Source organism: Pseudophryne corroboree, chromosome 2, assembly GCF_028390025.1.
Source record: "Pseudophryne corroboree isolate aPseCor3 chromosome 2, aPseCor3.hap2, whole genome shotgun sequence".
In the NCBI taxonomy this organism is placed as follows: domain Eukaryota; kingdom Metazoa; phylum Chordata; class Amphibia; order Anura; family Myobatrachidae; genus Pseudophryne; species Pseudophryne corroboree.
This window is the reverse complement of record NC_086445.1, coordinates 14,718,859-14,726,120: the sequence shown is the minus strand read 5'-3', so window position 1 is coordinate 14,726,120 and position 7,262 is coordinate 14,718,859.

Genomic DNA, 7,262 nt, shown 5'->3' with positions numbered 1-7,262 from the left:
CGAGCGAACAACTCGGAATGACCCCCACGGTTTTGCCCATCTGCTAACAAATTTGCTGCTGCAATCAACTCTGAATTACCCCGTACTACACGCAGCATATACGGAGAAACACTGCACGCAGCATAGGCGAGGAAACACTATGCAGCATAGATGGAGAGACACTGCAAGCAGCATAGATGGGGAAACATTGCACACAGCATTGACCCTCATTGATCGCTAGCTGCTTTCATTTGCAGCGCGGCGATTAGTTGGAAAAGCGGCACTTCTGCGCATGCGTACGGGCCGCAGTACGCACACACTAAGTACTTTCACACGTTTTACACAGGGGCGAACAACGCTTTTCTGTTGATCAGTGAGTGATTGACAGGAAGTGGGTGTTTCTGGGCGGAAACTGGCCGTTTTCCAGGAGTGTGCTAAAAAACGCAGGAGTGGCTGGGGAAATGGGGGAGTGGCTGGCCGAACGCAGGGCGTGTTTGTGACGTCAAACCAGGAACTAAACTGACTGAGGTGATCGCAATCTAGGAGTAGGTCTAGAGCTACTCAGAAACGGCATGAAAATTTTTACGAGCAGTTCTGCTAATCTTTCGTTCGCACTTCTGCAAAGCTAAGATACACTCCCAGAGGGCGGTGGCCTAGCGTGTGCAATGCTGCTAAAAGCAGCTAGCGAGCGATCAACTCGGAATGAGGGCCATAGACAGGGAAACACTGCACGCAGCATAGACGGGGAAACACTGCACGCAGCATAGACGGGGAAACACTGCACGCAGTATACATGGGGAAACAGAGCTGGCCCTAACCAATATGATGCCCTAGGCAAGATTTTGGCTGGTTCCCCCTAGCACTGCCGCTAGTTCTGCAGGAGATGCCTGGCATGAGTCAGCTGGCAGCTCTGCTAACATCGGTTGCCTTTTGTTTATGAAAATGCATCTTATTTGCATTAATATGTGGCTAGCATGCACAAGTAACTTCTGCTGATTAAAATTATATGCAGCATGCCTATATTCTGTGTGCGACTGCGGCTATATCTGCATATGAAATGCTACATTACAGTGATATCCAGGACTACACTGCAGCGTAGCATTTCGTATGCAGATACAGCCGCAGTCACACACAGAATATAGGCATGCTGCATATCATTTTAATCAGCAGAAGCTGCTGGTGCCCCTATGCATACCAAATGCCCTAGGCATTTGCCTAGTTTGCCTATGCCTAAGACCGGCTCTGCGGGGAAACACTGCACGTAGCATAGATTGGGAAACATTGCACGCAGCATAGACGGGGAAAAACTGCACGCAGCAAAGATGGGGAACACTACACGCAGCATAGACAGGGAAAAACTGCACGCAGCATAAACGGTGAAACACTGCACGCAGCATAGATTGGGAAACAGTGCACTCAGTATAGACGGGAAACACTGCACGCAGCATAGATAGGGAAACACTGCACGCAGCATAGATTAAGAAACAGTGCACGCAGCACAGATGGGGAATCACTGCATGCACTGCATAGACGGGGAAACACTGCACGCAGCATAGACGGGGAAACACAGGCCCTCATTCCGAGTTGATCGGTCGCAAGGCGAATTTAGCAGAGTTACACACGCTAAGCCGCCGCCTACTGGGAGTGAATCTTAGCTTCTTAAAATTGCGACCGATGTATTCGCAATATTGCGATTACTAACTACTTAGCAGTTTCTGAGTAGCTCCAGACTTACTCTGCCTGTGCGATCAGTTCAGTGCTTGTCGTTCCTGGTTGACGTCACAAACACACCCAGCGTTCGCCCAGGCACTCCCACCGTTTCTCCGGCCACTCCTGCGTTTTTTCCGGAAACGGTAGCGTTTTCAGCCACACGCCCCTGAAACGCCGTGTTTCCGCCCAGTAACACCCATTTCCTGTCAATCACATTACGATCGCCGGAGCGAAGAAAAAGCCGTGAGTAAAATTACTTTCTTCATAGTAAAGTTACTTGGCGCAGTCGCAGTGCGAACATTGCGCATGCGTACTACGCGGATTTTCACTGCGATGCGATGAAAAATACCGAGCGAACAACTCGGAATGAGGGTCACTGCACGCAGTATACATGGGGAAACACTGCACGCAGCATAGACCTGAAACACTGCACACAGCATAGACGGGGAAACACTGCACGCAGTATACATGGGAAAACACTGCACGCAGTATACATGGGGAAACACTGCACGCAGCATAGACCTGAAACACTGCACGCAGCATAGATGGGAAACATTGCACGCAGCATAGACGGCTAAAAATTGCACGCAGCAAAGATGGGGAACACTGCACGCAGCATAGATGGGGAAACACTGCACGCAGCATAGACGGGGAAATACTGCACACAGCATAGACGGGGAAACACTGCACGCTGCATAGAAAAGGAAACACTGCACGCTGCATAGAAAAGGAAACACTGTACGCTGCATAGAAGAGGAAATACTGCACGCATCAAAGACGGGGAAACACTGCACGCAGCATAGATAGGGAAACACTGCACACAGCATAGACAGGGAAACACTATACGCAGAATAGATGGTAAAACACCACACGCAGCAAAGACGGGGAAACACTGCACGCAGCATAGAAAAGGAAACACTACGCAGCATACTGTACATAGAATAAATACTACATACTGCATTTATACTCGGTTAAGAATTCATGCAAGTCGGAAACCTCATTATCTCCTTGTTAGCATGTGGTGGGAATTGCACATTACAGAATACACTTGTAACAAACATAAAAACATGGCTTCCCAGGAATTCCGCACACTGCGTGTTTCCTACTCTCTAAGGAGCCTGTCAGGAGAACATGTCTCAGGAATTCTGGCTGCTCATTCCTCGCTTCTATAAACAGGAAAAGGTTTTATGTTCATTTATAATTAGAAGGAATCACGTGAAGTGTTCAGCGTCACTTGTCCAAGTACTGGCAGTATACTAGAGATGAGCGCCTGAAATTTTTCGGGTTTTGTGTTTTGGTTTTGGGTTCGGTTCCGCGGCCGTGTTTTGGGTTCGAACGCGTTTTGGCAAAACCTCACCGAATTTTTTTTGTCGGATTCGGGTGTGTTTTGGATTCGGGTGTTTTTTTCAAAAAACACTAAAAAACAGCTTGAATCATAGAATTTGGGGGTCATTTTGATCCCAAAGTATTATTAACCTCAAAAACCATAATTTACACTCATTTTCAGTCTATTCTGAATACCTCACACCTCACAATATTATTTTTAGTCCTAAAATTTGCACCGAGGTCGCTGTGTGAGTAAGATAAGCGACCCTAGTGGCCGACACAAACACCGGGCCCATCTAGGAGTGGCACTGCAGTGTCACGCAGGATGGCCCTTCCAAAAAACCCTCCCCAAACAGCACATGACGCAAAGAAAAAAAGAGGCGCAATGAGGTAGCTGTGTGAGTAAGATTAGCGACCCTAGTGGCCGACACAAACACCGGGCCCATCTAGGAGTGGCACTGCAGTGTCACGCAGGATGTCCCTTCCAAAAAACCCTCCCCAAACAGCACATGACGCAAAGAAAAAAAGAGGCGCAATGAGGTAGCTGACTGTGTGAGTAAGATTAGCGACCCTAGTGGCCGACACAAACACCGGGCCCATCTAGGAGTGGCACTGCAGTGTCACGCAGGATGTCCCTTCCAAAAAACCCTCCCCAATCAGCACATGATGCAAAGAAAAAGAAAAGAAAAAAGAGGTGCAAGATGGAATTGTCCTTGGGCCCTCCCACCCACCCTTATGTTGTATAAACAAAACAGGACATGCACACTTTAACCAACCCATCATTTCAGTGACAGGGTCTGCCACACGACTGTGACTGATATGACGGGTTGGTTTGGACCCCCCCCAAAAAAGAAGCAATTAATCTCTCCTTGCACAAACTGGCTCTACAGAGGCAAGATGTCCACCTCATCTTCACCCTCCGATATATCACCGTGTACATCCCCCTCCTCACAGATTATCAATTCGTCCCCACTGGAATCCACCATCTCAGCTCCCTGTGTACTTTGTGGAGGCAATTGCTGCTGGTCAATGTCTCCGCGGAGGAATTGATTATAATTCATTTTAATGAACATCATCTTCTCCACATTTTCTGGATGTAACCTCGTACGCCGATTGCTGACAAGGTGAGCGGCGGCACTAAACACTCTTTCGGAGTACACACTTGTGGGAGGGCAACTTAGGTAGAATAAAGCCAGTTTGTGCAAGGGCCTCCAAATTGCCTCTTTTTCCTGCCAGTATAAGTACGGACTGTGTGACGTGCCTACTTGGATGCGGTCACTCATATAATCCTCCACCATTCTATCAATGTTGAGAGAATCATATGCAGTGACAGTAGACGACATGTCCGTAATCGTTGTCAGGTCCTTCAGTCCGGACCAGATGTCAGCATCAGCAGTCGCTCCAGACTGCCCTGCATCACCGCCAGCGGGTGGGCTCGGAATTCTGAGCCTTTTCCTCGCACCCCCAGTTGCGGGAGAATGTGAAGGAGGAGATGTTGACAGGTCGCGTTCCGCTTGACTTGACAATTTTGTCACCAGCAGGTCTTTGCACCCCAGCAGACTTGTGTCTGCCGGAAAGAGAGATCCAAGGTAGGCTTTAAATCTAGGATCGAGCACGGTGGCCAAAATGTAGTGCTCTGATTTCAACAGATTGACCACCCGTGAATCCTTGTTAAGCGAATTAAGGGCTGCATCCACAAGTCCCACATGCCTAGCGGAATCGCTCCCTTTTAGCTCCTTCTTCAATGCCTCCAGCTTCTTCTGCAAAAGCCTGATGAGGGGAATGACCTGACTCAGGCTGGCAGTGTCTGAACTGACTTCACGTGTGGCAAGTTCAAAGGGCATCAGAACCTTGCACAACGTTGAAATCATTCTCCACTGCACTTGAGACAGGTGCATTCCACCTCCTATATCGTGCTCAATTGTATAGGCTTGAATGGCCTTTTGCTGCTCCTCCAACCTCTGAAGCATATAGAGGGTTGAATTCCACCTCGTTACCACTTCTTGCTTCAGATGATGGCAGGGCAGGTTCAGTAGTTTTTGGTGGTGCTCCAGTCTTCTGTACGTGGTGCCTGTACGCCGAAAGTGTCCCGCAATTTTTCTGGCCACCGACAGCATCTCTTGCACGCCCCTGTCGTTTTTTAAAAAATTCTGCACCACCAAATTCAAGGTATGTGCAAAACATGGGACGTGCTGGAATTTGCCCATATTTAATGCACACACAATATTGCTGGCGTTGTCCGATGCCACAAATCCACAGGAGAGTCCAATTGGGGTAAGCCATTCCGCGATGATCTTCCTCAGTTGCCGTAAGAGGTTTTCAGCTGTGTGCGTATTCTGGAAAGCGGTGATACAAAGCGTAGCCTGCCTAGGAAAGAGTTGGCGTTTGCGAGATGCTGCTACTGGTGCCGCCGCTGCTGTTCTTGCGGCGGGAGTCCATACATCTACCCAGTGGGCTGTCACAGTCATATAGTCCTGACCCTGCCCTGCTCCACTTGTCCACATGTCCGTGGTTAAGTGGACATTGGGTACAACTGCATTTTTTAGGACACTGGTGAGTCTTTTTCTGACGTCCGTGTACATTCTCGGTATCGCCTGCCTAGAGAAGTGGAACCTAGATGGTATTTGGTAACGGGGGCACACTGCCTCAATAAATTGTCTAGTTCCCCGTGAACTAACGGCGGATACCGGACGCACGTCTAACACCAACATAGTTGTCAAGGCCTCAGTTATCCGCTTTGCAGTAGGATGACTGCTGTGATATTTCATCTTCCTCGCAAAGGACTGTTGAACAGTCAATTGCTTACTGGAAGTAGTACAAGTGGGCTTACGACTTCCCCTCTGGGATGACCATCGACTCCCAGCGGCAACAACAGCAGCGCCAGCAGCAGTAGGCGTTACACGCAAGGATGCATCGGAGGAATCCCAGGCAGGAGAGGACTCGTCAGAATTGCCAGTGACATGGCCTGCAGGACTATTGGCATTCCTGGGGAAGGAGGAAATTGACACTGAGGGAGTTGGTGGGGTGGTTTGCGTGAGCTTGGTTACAAGAGGAAGGGATTTACTGGTCAGTGGACTGCTTCCGCTGTCACCCAAAGTTTTTGAACTTGTCACTGACTTATTATGAATGCGCTGCAGGTGACGTATAAGGGAGGATGTTCCGAGGTGGTTAACGTCCTTACCCCTACTTATTACAGCTTGACAAAGGGAACACACGGCTTGACACCTGTTGTCCGCATTTCTGGTGAAATACCTCCACACCGAAGAGCTGATTTTTTTGGTATTTTCACCTGGCATGTCAACGGCCATATTCCTCCCACGGACAACAGGTGTCTCCCCGGGTGCCTGACTTAAACAAACCACCTCACCATCAGAATCCTCCTGGTCAATTTCCTCCCCAGCGCCAGCAACACCCATATCCTCCTCATCCTGGTGCACTTCAACACTGACATCTTCAATCTGACTATCAGGAACTGGACTGCGGGTGCTCCTTCCAGCACTTGCAGGGGGCGTGCAAATGGTGGAAGGCGCATGCTCTTCACGTCCAGTGTTGGGAAGGTCAGGCATCGCAACCGACACAATTGGACTCTCCTTGTGGATTTGGGATTTCGAAGAATGCACAGTTCTTTGCTGTGCTGCTTTTGCCAGCTTGAGTCTTTTCATTTTTCTAGTGAGAGGCTGAGTGCTTCCATCCTCATGTGAAGCTGAACCACTAGCCATGAACATAGGCCAGGGCCTCAGCCGTTCCTTGCCACTCCGTGTGGTAAATGGCATATTGGCAAGTTTACGCTTCTCCTCCGACAATTTTATTTTAGGTTTTGGAGTCCTTTTTTTTCTGATATTTGGTGTTTTGGATTTGACATGCTCTGTACTATGACATTGGGCATCGGCCTTGGCAGACGACGTTGCTGGCATTTCATCGTCTCGGCCATGACTAGTGGCAGCAGCTTCAGCACGAGGTGGAAGTGGATCTTGATCTTTCCCTAATTTTGGAACCTCAACATTTTTGTTCTCCATATTTTAATAGGCACAACTAAAAGGCACCTCAGGTAAACAATGGAGATGGATACTAGTATACAATTATGGACTGCCTGCCGACTGCAGACACAGAGGTAGCCACAGCCGTGAACTACCGTACTGTACTGTGTCTGCAGCTAATATAGACTGGTTGATAAAGAGAAGATGTCTATGTAACTATGTATGTATAAAGAAGACTGAAAAAAATCCACGGTTAGGTGGTATACAATT